This window comes from Ictidomys tridecemlineatus, chromosome 7 (assembly GCF_052094955.1).
Source record: "Ictidomys tridecemlineatus isolate mIctTri1 chromosome 7, mIctTri1.hap1, whole genome shotgun sequence".
Classification (NCBI taxonomy): Eukaryota; Metazoa; Chordata; class Mammalia; order Rodentia; family Sciuridae; genus Ictidomys; species Ictidomys tridecemlineatus.
In genome coordinates, this window is record NC_135483.1 from 61,911,669 (window position 1) to 61,926,245 (window position 14,577).

General features: G+C 38.2%; 1 protein-coding gene across 1 annotated transcript in view; it reads right to left on the bottom strand.

Moving 5' to 3' along the window:
- Positions 1 to 12,391: 12,391 nt before the first annotated feature.
- Ca8 (carbonic anhydrase 8) overlaps positions 12,392 to 14,577 on the bottom strand; it is a 96,760-nt gene continuing 94,574 nt past the window's right edge. The window contains exon 9 of the mRNA XM_005322977.4: positions 12,392 to 14,463. The gene's annotated coding sequence lies outside the window, so the exon portion shown is untranslated. The remainder of the gene's footprint in view (positions 14,464 to 14,577) is intronic.

Here is a 14,577-nt window from a genome sequence, read left to right on the forward strand (position 1 = left end):
AGTTGAGGCAAAGACTCCATGCACTGCATTCATTTGCCTTTGAAGCTCCTTCATGAAAATGTGGTCCATAGTGCAGGTGAGCAGTAGAGGATCTTTCTGTTGTCTACTCATTTGGCCCTAGGAGATGCCTAATGAATGTGGGCAATGAAAAGACAATGTAAAGTTAAACACTGACTATTGAAGCAAAAGACAACCGAGGATGGCACTGGACACTTGTAATCCCAGTGGTTCCAGAGGCTGAGGCAGAAGGATCGCAAGTTTAAAGCCAGCATCAGCAACTTAGTGAGCCCCTGAGCAACTTGGCTAGACCCCGTCTCTAAATAAAACATACAAAGGAGTAGAGATAGAGATGTGGCTCAGTGGTTAAGCACCCCTGAGTTCAATCCCTGGTATAATATCTATCTATCTATATATATATTAGAATATATATTTTGCTTCTGATATACATATGTATATTAGAAGCAAAATACATGAGTGTTAATACAGGAAGTCTACAGCAGGAGTTCACTTACCTTCAAAATGATTTCATTTTTTCTTATCTAAATGTCTCTTGAAAAAAATTATATTTCACTTGTGAAAAGAAAGCCTAGGAATTTTTATCCTAAAAAATTATATAGCATACACAAAGCTGGGAATTAATTGGTTAAAATATAATGCCCACGTCACCCAGGTTCTGTGTTACTACCTAAGAAGTTTGGTGGGTTGTAAGGGAATGAGGGAGATTATTCCAATTGGATCTAAGCAGAAAATGACTCTTTCTAATCAGATAAGTGATTCACGTGCCATCTGTCATTGCACTGTGAAGAAGGTCCGCATCGAAAGAGAAACGAAGCTACCACAGAGAACACGGTTGCAGTCAACAGGACAGAGAGCAGCAGAGAGCTGAGGCCTCCTGCTGCCATGTTCATTAAGAGGTCCCTGAGTCACCATCATGTCACAGAACATTATAAAGGAAACTCGAGAGAAAAAAAACAATCTACTGAAATGGGGAGCTATCTATTGAAAAAGACTAAAATCTGCACTTGAGCAATTACTCTAGCAAGAAACGAAGAATGGTCTGAAGGGAAAATTATCATGAGGAAAAACACAGAACCCCCAAACAGTTGGTATAGAAGAAAACAACATGAAAAAAAAAAAGGAAGGAATCCAGAGAGAACCACATGACGCCTGGGCCACATTGCTTAAGGACTAGTGACTCTTCCTCAGTGAGGAAGGATTGGGGAATTGTAACCCAGTCCACTGTATCTTCTTTACAGTTTGTTGTAAATAATAGGTATGCCTTTCTTTACCTGCTTGGGCATCAAAAATGGTGACAGGGCTCTTATTTTAATGAAGGACTTGTACCTCTGTTAGTTAGATAGAAGCAGAGGGTCAGGAGTTTAAGAGAATACTTAGGAGCAAATTAGTTCATCAACAGTCCTGCCTCAGTGGCCCTTCAAAGTCTAAAAAGAGCTATTTCAGGACCATTTTCTGATCTCAGCCCTGTAAACTATTCCACTTACAACAGAAGAAAAATAGATAAAATTAGGGGGTGGGAACCAAAGGGCAAGGATATGTGTGCTCAAAGAGGCATAATTGCTAAGAAATCTTAAGCAAGATCCTGCACAATCAACACAGACCAGAGATTCCCAGGCCAAGGGAAGTGGGATGATTAAGACTAGAACCAACCCGTCACAAAAACCAATCCCAGTTAGGACCTGTCAGCCAGGCCAAGATGATCAAGATCTGCCCCCTAGGTTGTTAGCTAATGTAGTAGTCAATCCAGAGCTGAGAGGTGACTCTTGGGTGGGACCTTCTAGTTGTCTTCCTCCTACCCCAGTAAAAGCTGGGATAAAGGAAATGAGTTGTTGCTTTCCTTTGTGAGGGGACCCACTTTCTCCTTTGAAAGTATCTTTTTGCCTTTCTTCTTTTCCTTCTAGTAAACTTTGCTATAATTCTACCAAGTCTCACGTCTTGCTTGACATCTCTTCATACAGGAATAGAAGAGCTAAGAGCACAACACAATTTCTGGTATCACCTCAACATAAACTTATTTATAGAAAATCTAAGCACTTTGCCAGGAAGGCTATTCCAAGTCTCTCTCTCTTCCTCCCCCCCCCCCCCCGCCCAACCCTGTCTGTCTGTCTCTCTCCTCTTCACTCTCTCTCTCCCCCTCACTCCTCCTGAAGCTGTCCAATCATCCAGAGTTTAGTTCAGAGGGAACCAGGCCCTGAGAGTTACTCATATTCAGCATAGTAATCCATATTTGTCCCCCCTAGTTACCTAGGGGGGACAAACAGACCCTAATAAGATTCCATCCTCAGCCCCCCAATTGCTGGACCAGTCCTAACCAACAGCTCTTAGATATTAGCATTCATCAGGGGCCAACAGGTGTGCCAGGTCCTCCATGGGGGTACATTGCTTTGTCAGCAGCAAACTCTTGTGGCTTCCCTTTAAATTTTAAAACTTGGTTAAGACTCTCAGTTCCCTCCCTTCCAGAAGAATTATAGTCCCTTGTGCAAATAGCTTTGACCCCTCAACCAAAGCTATTTTTGCCAGAGGATAGGTAGCCTTGATCAAGACCACAAAAGTTCCTGCTGCACCCTTTCCCCAAGCAACAACAGCCTAGTTGCTTACATTTGCATCTTTACAAGGAGTCCCTCCAAAGAAGGAGAGAAAATTGTACTTTCAAGTTAGTCCCTCTACCTAACTGTAGAAGAATCAGGCATGGTTAACTCTTTTAATTGTCTGACTCAATAAACAATAGCATGCAAAATACAGCCAATTGTATTTACTTCTCATTTCACAGTTTCCCCCATCCTGGATGAATTATTTCATCATCTTCCTTCAAGAATGTCCTTATTCAGTCACCTGTTCTAGGTTGAACCTTCATGAGGAATTCAATTTCTTTTTTTTTAATTTCTTTTTTTATTTGTATATGACAGCGGAATGCATTACAATTCTTATTACACATATAGAGAACATTTTTTCATATCTCTGGTTGTAAACACAGTATATTCACACCAATTCGTGTCTTCATACCTGTACTTTGGATAATAATGATCATCACATTCCACCATCATTAATAACCCCATGCCCCCTCCAACCCCTCTGCCCTATCTAGAATTCATCTATTCTTCCCATGCTCCCGCTCCCTATCCCACTATGAATCAGCCTCCCTAAACATTCGGCATTTGTTTTTTGGGGATTGGCTAACTTCACTTAGCATTATCTTCTCTAACTCCACCCATTTACCTGCAAATGCCATGATTTTATTCTCTTTTATTGCTGAGTAATATTCCATTGTATATATATGCCACTTTTTTATGCATTCATCTATTGAAGGACATCTAGGTTGGTTCCACAGTTTAGCTATTGTGAATTGTGCTGCTATAAACATTGATGTGGCTGTGTCCCTGTAGTATGCTGTTTTTAAGTCCTTTGCGTATAGACCGAGGAGAGGGATAGCTGGGTCAAATGGTGGTTCCATTCCCAATTTTCCAAGAAATCTCTATACTGCTTTCCATATTGGCTGCACCAATTTTCAGTCCCACCAGCAATATATGAGTATACCTTTTTCCCCCACATCCTCGCCAACACTTATAATAGCTGCCATTCTGACTGAAGTGAGATGAAATCTTAGAGTGGTTTTGTCTGGGAAGGAAAAGAGGTGAGAAGCAGCTCAGGTGAGGCTGCCTTGGGGAGTGGGGTTCCTGAGAGAGGAATGAGCATATTCTAACACAACATAAACTCCAAAGAGGTCCATGACGGTCTGTGCTGAAGTCCCTTGGTGGAATAGATTGGCCCTGGAATGTTCCTCCTGGTAAAAAGAAACGAGTGAGTGAGAAAGAAGAGAAACAAGTTATGGCTGTCCTTGGGACCTTGGGCACCTCTTCCAACAGTCCAGGGCTCTGCGTCGCTGGTGTGCATGACAGCATTTCCCTTATCCGTGAAGATGTAGACATGCCAGCCATCACCAGGCATAGAACCACATAGCTCTATGCTCATGAGAGGATTAATACAAGCCACGCAAGGGATGCCATCAAAGCACTGAGCAGTTCTTTAGTCTTCATATCTTAGTCTATGGCATGGGAGTTTTCATGTTTGCTATTTCAACACACTGATATTACCAGTTAGAGAAAACCCCCACTTCTTGGTGTTGACCTAGGAATGAAAAGCTGAGGTCATCCTTGTCCATCAACTTGGATCAGAAATGAGATCTGGGAAGATAAAAAAAAATTCAAAAAATAGGCTATTTTTGGCACTGGAGCCTGGGGTGCTGAGAAGATGACTACAGGATAATGTATACTACAGTTTGCAGAAAGAGTAGGGAGTGGGTTGGCCAGATGAGGTTGCCCAGGGCAGCCTACCCACTTGATGTCTCTCAACTCTGCAAGGGTCAGGCTTGTGCTCTTGTCTTGCATTGCTATACTATGAATACATAAATAAAAGAAAGGGGTCAGCAAACTCCTATCAGGACTGGTGAACATGGGTTATGGGTCAGCAGTCATGCCCTCCTGGATCCCAAAGTCTCATGATGTGGTGAGTTCTAACCTTTAAACTTTAGCTTATTCTGGGCAACTAAAACTTGAGCTTTTTGTCCAGTGGGCATCCATCCTGACTTCACTTGAAATAAACTTTGTTCTCGTACTCAATGTGCCTCAACTTGCCTTTTAGGTTGACAATTACTACTGCCTAACACAGTGCCTGAAACTTTTATGTGTTCAATAGACACTTGTAGAATGAGCGAATGAGCTCTTTTGTAAGTCATTAAAACAGAATTGTGGAAAAGAGGCTTCTCTCATGTTTTGGATATTCCTATGAGTGATGGAAGAATAATGATATATACTTAGACATGCCTATGAGTTCTAAAATTAAAACAAACATTTCAAGATTCCTGTCTTGCAGTTAAAGGTGAAGAAATTGAGACTCAATGAAATTAAGGCCATGTATCACTGGTTGGACTGTGAGCCAGACCTCAAATCGAGTCTGGCTCCAGTCTACGCCTTGAACCTCTTTATCACTTACCATACAACCCATATGGCAGGATGTAGCTACATGACCATATTACCAGGAATTTGTCACAAGCCGGTATCCCGAGCACAGTGTTTTTACCAACACTACCCTGATTCTTCTAAGGTATTGAACTGTGTCTTCCACATGCCTTGCTCCACTGGGAATCTGGCTGCAGTGAAATTGTCTACTCCTTTTGTGATCTCTCCATGTCTTCTTTCACTTCTCATCTACACCAAGAGTACGCTTGTGTACATCACCTTCTGCTTGGAGCAGCTCTTTGCCCTTCATAGATCATGCTAAGGCACCACTTCCACACCTCAGCTGGAGATGGATGGCTCTCTGTTACTTCTTTTCTTGCCTCACAAGGGGATGGTGGGAACTAATGGTGCTGGACAACTTCTATTTTGTTAACAGTACAACCCAGAAGAAAGATCCTAAAGTAATTCAAAATCATTCATACTTGACTCATTTTTCTTTCTGCTCACTTGTTACTTGTATCCCACAGCAGTGCCACTTAGTACATTTGCTCACACTTATATAAGTAAAAAAAAAATCATTTCCTTGTGTTCTACAAGTATGAATTCCTCTTCTTGGGGATATCAGTTTATCCACAATTTGACCTCTGTTCAGGAACTGTGGACTCAGAAAATAAAAATCTGTAGAATTAGACTTTTCTTAAAATCTTTTTGTTTTCTCCCAAACAACTGCCTGTTTCTGAACATGCATGAGGTTGGCCTTCATGCCTAGGAAGCATGAGAATGGAAGCAGTTTCCTTTCTTCAAAATCATCCTAAGAGATTTCACTGGACTTGACTGTGAATTTTTTAGAGGAGTTCCAAATATGTTTCTTTAATATTTGTGACTATTTCATATAAAGATAATTTCTATAATTAAGTAGGAAAAAAGGAAAAAGAAATCATGTGCATTATAAGGGGGGTTATGAAGATATTTCATTCAAATGAGATTTGTTCAAAAACATATTTGCAAGGAAATTTATTTAATGTGACTGAAATGGCAAGGGGTTGATTTTCATACCAATCTTGTGTTGTAATAATAGCATAAATTTTCTGTATGCCAGAAAGAAGCATCTTCCTGGTATCAAAGAAAAAAATTTTTTCCTATAATGTATAAAGAGTTCCATCTGCATTTTGAAAAAAAAAAATCCCTTTTGACCAGATTCTAATATAAGTTCACAGAAAAATTCCTATTGAGGCTGACTGAATTCCAATATAATTTGAAAGCAATTAAACTTTATCAAAGGAATTATGTGACAGAGTTATCCTGGAAATAAATTAGGCCCAAAGGAAGTAAAACTAAGTCTTTGGAGCAGCTCTAAGACTTTTGAATTCTATTGATTCACTAAAACTCCAGTAGTGGGTAACATATTATGAAGATTCATTCAGCCTTTTGAAATGGAAAAGTTTCTTCAAACTCAATGGTACATTCTTAAAGGATCTTTCTTGTATAACCTGAGGTTTAAAACCTCTGTGTACTGTATTAAAACAAAATCTGATTCAGCACAAGGTTTACCATTTAAAACACTTTCTTCTGTGTTCCTTTTGTCTTTCTGGAAAACCTTGAAAGAGTCAGCTTCAACTCTCCATCTGACCATTGCTGTGAGTGTCAGGTGTACTCAGATACAAAAGCACCACCAGAAATAACTCTAGACAAAAGGAAGGGAACACAGAAAAAGAGACAAAACATCTTTCTTTGTGCATATCCTTAGGGCCACATTACATCATTGCTGTGAAATGCTTTATCTTTATCATAATACTCTATACTTTGACCCAAGGCAATGCACTGTATTTAACCAGCAAAGGTTGCCTTTTATCATCTCAATATTTGCTTATATTAATATACTAATAGAAGGATATTAATATACTAATAGAAGAACAGCATTCTAAGGAAAGTGAGATTTCCCGTGGTTGTGTAAACAATGTGATTCTGCAATCTGTACACGTGATAAAAATGGGAGTTCATAACCCACTTGAATAAAATGTATGAATACGATATGTCAAGAGCATTGTAATGTTTTGAACAATTAAAAAAAGAAAGAAAGAAAGTGAGGTTTCCTGGGTGTCTCTCTATTCATGTGCCATCTTGTAGTTGGTTGTGGAGTTACGACTCAAACATCATTTACCATCGTGTATTAATTAATCACTTTTAGTTAATTAGGTAAAATGGAAACAAAATGGAAAAACATAATTTCAGAGTAATTAATGCAATAAGTTAATGACTGATATGGTTATGTTGACTTCATTGTTATTTTTAAGAAACATTCCCTTTTAGACTTTAAATGATGAAAAATGTGTGAACCCACCTTCAACTGTAATGATGACGTTTGACACAAATTTTTAAAATATACACTTATTCAGGTGAAAATTTCAAAAAGAACCAATAGTCTGGCATTATAAGTGACAGACCATCTTAAATGTCCCAGAATTACATCCAGGATGGCAGGTTGGCAACGTGAGGAACTCTGCAGACTGCTCCCTAGTGAATCCACCACAACTGGTAGGAATTACTAAATGTGTGTGCATGTGAGTACAAGCAAGTGCACGTGTATGTGTGTGTGTGTGTGTGTTGTCTGGAAAATATCCTAAGGGCATGCAACAAATGGAGAAATATTTATCCTAGAAAATATGCTAAATCTCAGTAATAAGAGTGAAGGTGTTTGATTTGAAATTTGATCCACAAACCCACTCCTTTCTTTCCCTACCACAATTCAGTGCAATTAAACCTCTTTGCAGGGGGGTGGGGGGGAGTGGGGGGTGGAGTATGACTAATCTATACAGCAGGTTGAAAATACTGGGGCCTAGAACACCCTGACCCTGACTCATATGGTGGAGATTAGACATGGGAATAGCAAGTCACAAAGTCCTGAGGCTACTATCCCCACCCCACTCCCTGTTTGCTGGGAAGAATGCCATTCCATGAAAAGCAAGCCACCATTCCCAACCACAGCTCTGGAGCTGTGGCTCAAAGATTTTTCACTGGGCAAGAGACAGTAGATAAGAACATGGAGCACTACAGCTCTATGCAAAAGCCTGACTTTATTAGTAAAAAAGTGTGATAAATTCAAGCCCAAAGATGCACTGAGAAACAATGAAGATTTCTGCGGCAATTAATTAGGTGGAGGCTGTTAGCTATACTAGAGCAACAAGGTAAGCTCTAGATCAGCTAATTTATCAAGAGAAAGCCAGGAAAAGACCATTAAGAATAAACCCTCAACTATAATTAGAAATGCATCCTTCCTCTTGTCTGCCATCTTGTCAAACGGTGAAATCAGCCTAAGTGTCCATCAATAAAAAACAGATAAAGATAATGTGGTATACATACATGATGGAGTTTTATTTAGCCATAAGAAGAATAAAATTTATGTCATTTTCAGGAAAATGGATGGAACTTGAGACCATCATGTTAAGCAAAGTAAGTCAAACTCAGAAGGTCAAGAGTCATGTTTTCTCTCCTATGTGGAAGCTAGAGAGGATAAAGGAAAAGAAGTGGGCAGGGGATCTCATGAAAATCAAAAGGAAATCAGTACAGGAGAGGAACCAGGAGGTGGGAAGGAGAGGGAAAGTGCTAGGGAGTGATACTGACCAAATTACATTGTGTGCATGTACAAACACGTAACAACAGATACAAACACGACTATAATGCAGCAAAGGTAGGGAGGAAGGAAGGAAGGGCACGGAAGGGGAGGGGAGGGAAAAAGAAGAGGAGACAGAAAAGGAGAAAGAAGGAGGAAGGAGTAAGTAGCAATGAGGAGGAGGAAGATGAGAAAAAAAGAACAACAACAGTAACAACTACCACTACCACCCTGCTCAGGTGGCTAGAACAAACCTTAAAGACAGGCCTCAAAGCTACCCCTGAAAGGGGGCTCAGATTGCACTGAATCAGATATAGAGCAAGTTATGTCTCAAGGCACTGCCAAAACAATACAGCAGCCAGCCAGCCAATGGCAGAATCTAACAGGTACTTTCGATAACCAAGGAAAAATACACATTAAAATACCATCAACTCAGAGTGACTGTGAACATGTCTAGGAATATGGTCTCTGAGGAACCACATCATAGGCTTCACATTGCAGGAGTAGTAGACTTGATAAAAAATAGTCTATCTGAGTCACTAAGAAAATAAACAAGCAAACAACAACAGAAACAACCCCCAGGAGGTGAAGAAGGGAAGGATCAGAAAGAATGCAGAAGTTCAGAGAAATATGGGAGTCCTTTAAGTGCATTAATATTAATGTGAGTTGAAGAGAGAGAGAGGTAGAAGAAAGTTATTCCAAGAAACAATGGCCCAAACTCATCAAATTTGATGAAAAATATTAGCATACACATCTAAGAAGTTCAGAAAACCCCAAATACTATAAACAGATTCACACTCCAACCTACCATAGTAAGAATGCTGGGGGAAAAGGAAAATTCTGATGGAGGCAAAAGAAAAATGATTTGTTATGTGGAAGGGAGCTCCATCGAGTTTAGAAGATGATATCTGAGCAGACACAATGGAGGCCAGAAGGCAGCGGGATATCCTGTCAAAAACCAAAGGTTGTTAATCAAGAATCTTACGTCCAGCAAAACCAAGTTCCACAAATAAAGGTAAAATGGAGCCATTCCATGTGAACAGAAACTAAGAGGGCCTCTTGCTAGCAGACTTGTCCTTTAAGAAATACAAAAGGAAGACTTTGGCCTGAAGCCAAGTGATCCCAGACACTAATCTGAGTTCTCAATAACAACAACAAAAAAGTAAATCTAATTAGTAATTATAAAAGAGTAAATTCGCATTTGTTACTTCTTATTTAAAAAAACAGCTGTATAAAGCAATATGAAATAATTATACCATTAGGCCTAGAACATATACAGATGTATTTAACAATAGCAGCATAAAGAAGATAGCTGAGAGCAAAGCAGTACTGGAGCAAGAAAACAACTACAGAGGGTTACCTAAATGCACAGGACCAAATGAAAACCAGAAGTAATAAACAAGAAGGCTAATACAAGAAGCTCTATACACATATACCTACTCTCCTTTCTTTGTGTAACTTATTTAATATGCATATAATTATGTACAGTAATGATCATAAAATGCATTATTGAATTTGATATGCATACACACATACATATATATGTAAATATATATACAACAATATAGCACAAAAAAAGAAGAAAGGATAGAACTATTTAAGAGGTAACTAAGTAGCTCACTGTAACCAAGTTTGTATAAATTAGAAGTAGATTCTGATAAATTAGCATGTCTATGAAAAGCCCTAGAGCAACCACTAAGAAAATAAACTCAAAAAGTGAAAAATGTCATAAAAGTAATTGAATCCTTATGCTTGAAAAATATTCATTTAACGTAAAAAATCAGTAGAGGAGGAACAGAGGAACGATAACAAAAAAAAGACATGTTAAAAACAAAAGGCAAAATGATAGACATAAATCCAACTATCAAAGAAATTAACATTAAATGTAAATGGGTTAAATAAACCAAAAAGCAGAGCACTGTAAGACTGAATTTTTTAAAAAATGATCCAACCATAAACTGACTACATGGACACAATTTAGATTCAAAAATATAAATAAATTGAATTTTTAAAATGTATCCTGTGTATGCAACTATAAGAAAGGGAGTGGCTATAATATTATATTACAAAGTCTATATTAAAGTGAAAATGTTACTAGAGAAAAGATGGATATTTTATAATAATGATAAGAGATAATTCCATCAAAAATATGTAACAATTGTAAACACACACACACACACACACACACATACATACACACACACTCCCAAAACAGAGACCCCAAACCCAAAATACATGAAGGAAAAAAAATGACAGAACTGAAGGGAGGAGGAACAGATGATTCATCAATAATAGAGACTTTAATTCCCTACATTCAATATTAAACAGAAATAGGGAGAAGATTAACAAGGAAATAGAAGGCTCGAACAACCCTATCAAACAGCTAGATCTAACAGACATCTATAGAACACATGATCCCACAACAGTAGAATATGCAGTTTTCATAAGTGCACACTTAGTGTTCTCTAGGACAAACCACATGCTCGGCCACAAGAGAAGTTTTAATAAATTTAACAAAATCAAGATTATATGAAGTATGTTCTTTGACCACTGAGACAGGGGCAAAGGACAGGTAGCTGGTTATCAAAGAAAAAGAAAGGGGTAGACAGCATTTCCCCACTGACAAGTTGCTAACACCTCCGGGGGAGGGGAAGGATCACACTTTCCAACACCTGGGATTGTCCCCTAGGGCTACTTTCTTTCCTGCCTGTGGTCATGTGGGCAAGATAAGAGGAGGAGGGGTCATGAGATGAAAGGAAACCTAAAATCTATGAAGGGGCAAGACACCACCATTCCCAGGGTCACCAGCTCTGGGTCCCGGCTCCTCTCAGGAGCTTTGTTCTCTCTCTGTCTCCTCCCCACTCTGTCTTCTATTCTTAAATAAAATTTGCTTTCTACTCTTGCCTTGGCACTTGGATGCAGACAAAGCAATGCTTAAGGAAAATGTATAACTATAAACACCTTGATTAAAAAAGAAAACCTGTAATCAATAATCTAATCTTCCCCCTCAATATACTGGAAAAGCACATAAAATCCAAGGCAAACATTAAGTAAGAAAATGAAAAAATAAAGATTAGAGCCAAGATTAAGAAAACAGAGAATAGTCATGCAATAGATTAAGCCAACCAAATCAAATTTTGGTTCTTTGGAAAAGTCAACAAAATTGGTAAGCCTTTAGGTAGGCTGATCAATAACAAAAATTAGATGACTCAAATTATCTTACCTGACAAAACTTCTGAGAACAATATTACTTTACACATGCAGATGCAGGTGATATCTGAAAGCTATATGAAAAGCTTTTACTGTTTTTGTAAACAAAACCCACCCTAAGTCAATTTTCAAGATGTGTAAAATTTGTCAATTATTCCCAGCTAATTACCTCCCCTTTTGCTCTGAGAAGCTCCCTCTCAAGTCCCATTGCATAGCTTTTAGTTTTCTTTGCCCACCTAGGATCAAAACAAAAGAGAAATCAGTATTTACGGTTTTGTTGATAGACAAATTGCCCTTTCAAAGCCCTTCCTACAAACACTGGTGTTATGAGTCTGAGGTATGCAATTGAGATGTAACAGGTTTTCCATATTAAACAATACTAACCCTCCACACAATCTCACCATCTGAATCAAATAGTGCATTTCAGAAATTCACAGAAAATAAATTTGATTGCTTCCCGCCCCCGCCAAAATAAAAAAGAAAAGAGAAAAAGACAAGAAAGAAAGAAAGAGAAAGAAAGAAAGAAGGAAGGAAGGAAGGAAGGAAAGAAAAACATCTTGGAGAATGAAATATGGGAAACTAGATATCGCCATGGAAGTCATTTATATTAGTCTTTATTGTTATGTTTGTCTATATTGTATATTTCAAAAAGAGATGGCAGGAGGCTGTAGAAAGCCTGAGAAGTAAAGTCCAAGCACAGACCCTGGCTGTTTAGGAACAGAAGAGACCAGCATCTCTGCACTGTTTTCTCCCAGGTCTTGAAGAGGGTCTGCCAAAGGAGAAAGAGTAGCATCACATGACTGGTCATACAAGTAGGGCTTCAGATCTAGTCTTCGGAAGTTAATTACACAGGAGGCTACCTTCTGCAGCCCACGTTTGCACATAGGTGGTAATAGTACTTGGCTATAAGATGTATATACAACAATTTTTTTCAAAAATGCTTGTTTAACTCCTCATTTGTGAATATCAAGAATTACAAAAAGCAAGTATCCAGGACTGGGGCTATAGTTCAGTGCTAGAGTGCTTTTCTTGCCTGTGTGAGGCACTGAGTTCAATCCTCAACACCACCCAAAAATAAATAAAGTGAGATATTCTGTCCATCTACACATGCTCTCCTACTGCTGCTCTACTGTGGTCAAGGGCTACAGAGATATCCCAGCCCTTTGCAAGTTCTGCTCTCCTCATTGCTGTGGCTCTAGTCCTTTCTGCTCCGACCAGTACTCCATGATGAATCTTTCTTGCTTTCATTCTCAGTGAAATCTGGTTTTATTTGTTTGTTCGTTTTGTACCAGGGATTGAACACTGGGCTGCTTAATCACACTGAACCAGATACCCAGCCCTTTTTTTTTTTTTTTTTTTTTTTTGAGACAGGGTCTCACTAGATTGCTCAGGGCCTGGATAGGTTGCTGAGGCTGACTTTGAACTTCTGATCAGTGTACCTCAGCCTCCTGAGCCACTGGGATTACAGGCATTCACCATGGTACCCAGCTGGTATGATTTTTATTTGTATTAATGCTCCTATTAATACTACCTCTACCCAACACATCTAAAACCTCTGAACTCATAGTTATTCTATACCTTCCTAACTTAGACATTTTATATCACAAAGTGCCTTCAAGTTGGAGCTGTTATTGAAGTCATTCGTTTTACAACAATTATAACAACAACAACAAATATTTATTGAGAACTTGCTTTTTATCAGGCACTCTACTTCTTTACATAAATTATCTAATTCTATCACATTTAACTGCAACTAAGTATATACTTCAATTTACTAGTAGTACTTAAAATGAATTAAAATAAGAATATTGCTGCTCAATTTTGAAAGAAATGTTTTTAACATAACAAAGAGGTGACATCCATAGAACAAAACACTCTGAAGTTTTACAAAGTGTAAAGCACTAAATTAATACTGGATACTATTAAATTTGTATTTCTGTTTGTGGAAAATAAAGCTATCCCTAGTACACTGTACCCACCTTTTTAAAAACATGTTTCTTATACTTTTCTCAAATTATTAGAAACCACAGCTTCAGATATGTCAAATAAATATGACTACATTCACATGTTCAATTAAATCCTTTAAGAATGTAATGTATAAGGTATGATGCTGAACTAATTCCCAAAATATTTTCCATGACAACCAGTCTGACATTGTGGTATGGGTATTGAAAAATAACATGAGACATGATTTGTACTAATTTTTTACAATGCATTTTGAAGCTCTAGGCTGTTCTTGATCAAAATTCTTATTTTATTACCAAGAATTATACTCATCTTTGAATAAGCGAATTTTCTGTTGGAGACAGGAAATGAATGACTGCTAACGCTGGTAATGTATTTTTCCTGTCTCAATATTAATACATAGTATATATTCATATTAATAACAACTCTGAAAACTAGTTTCATTCCTTCTACACATTAGCAATAAACAGTATGTGCAAAAATATGAATACTAGCAGCAGTGATGTGGATATAATATGGGATTTCTTTTGAATGTATAGCCATTTCTAATATTTCATTACAGCATTGTACAGGAAACTGTCATAGATGTCCATCAAAACTGGATTAGAGGAAGACAAACAATGCAGGCTTTGAGGATAAACTGAAGCTGCAGCTCAAAAGTTTCCATTTCTCATCCAAGGGCACCATAGGACCATTGTCTTCCTCCTGTAGGCAAAAAGAATGATCAATTATGTTAGGGACATTCCTCCACAGCAGACTGAAAAGTCTTTCGACAGTCCAATCACAGAGAGGAAAAGCTAACAAATTTATAAGAAATTT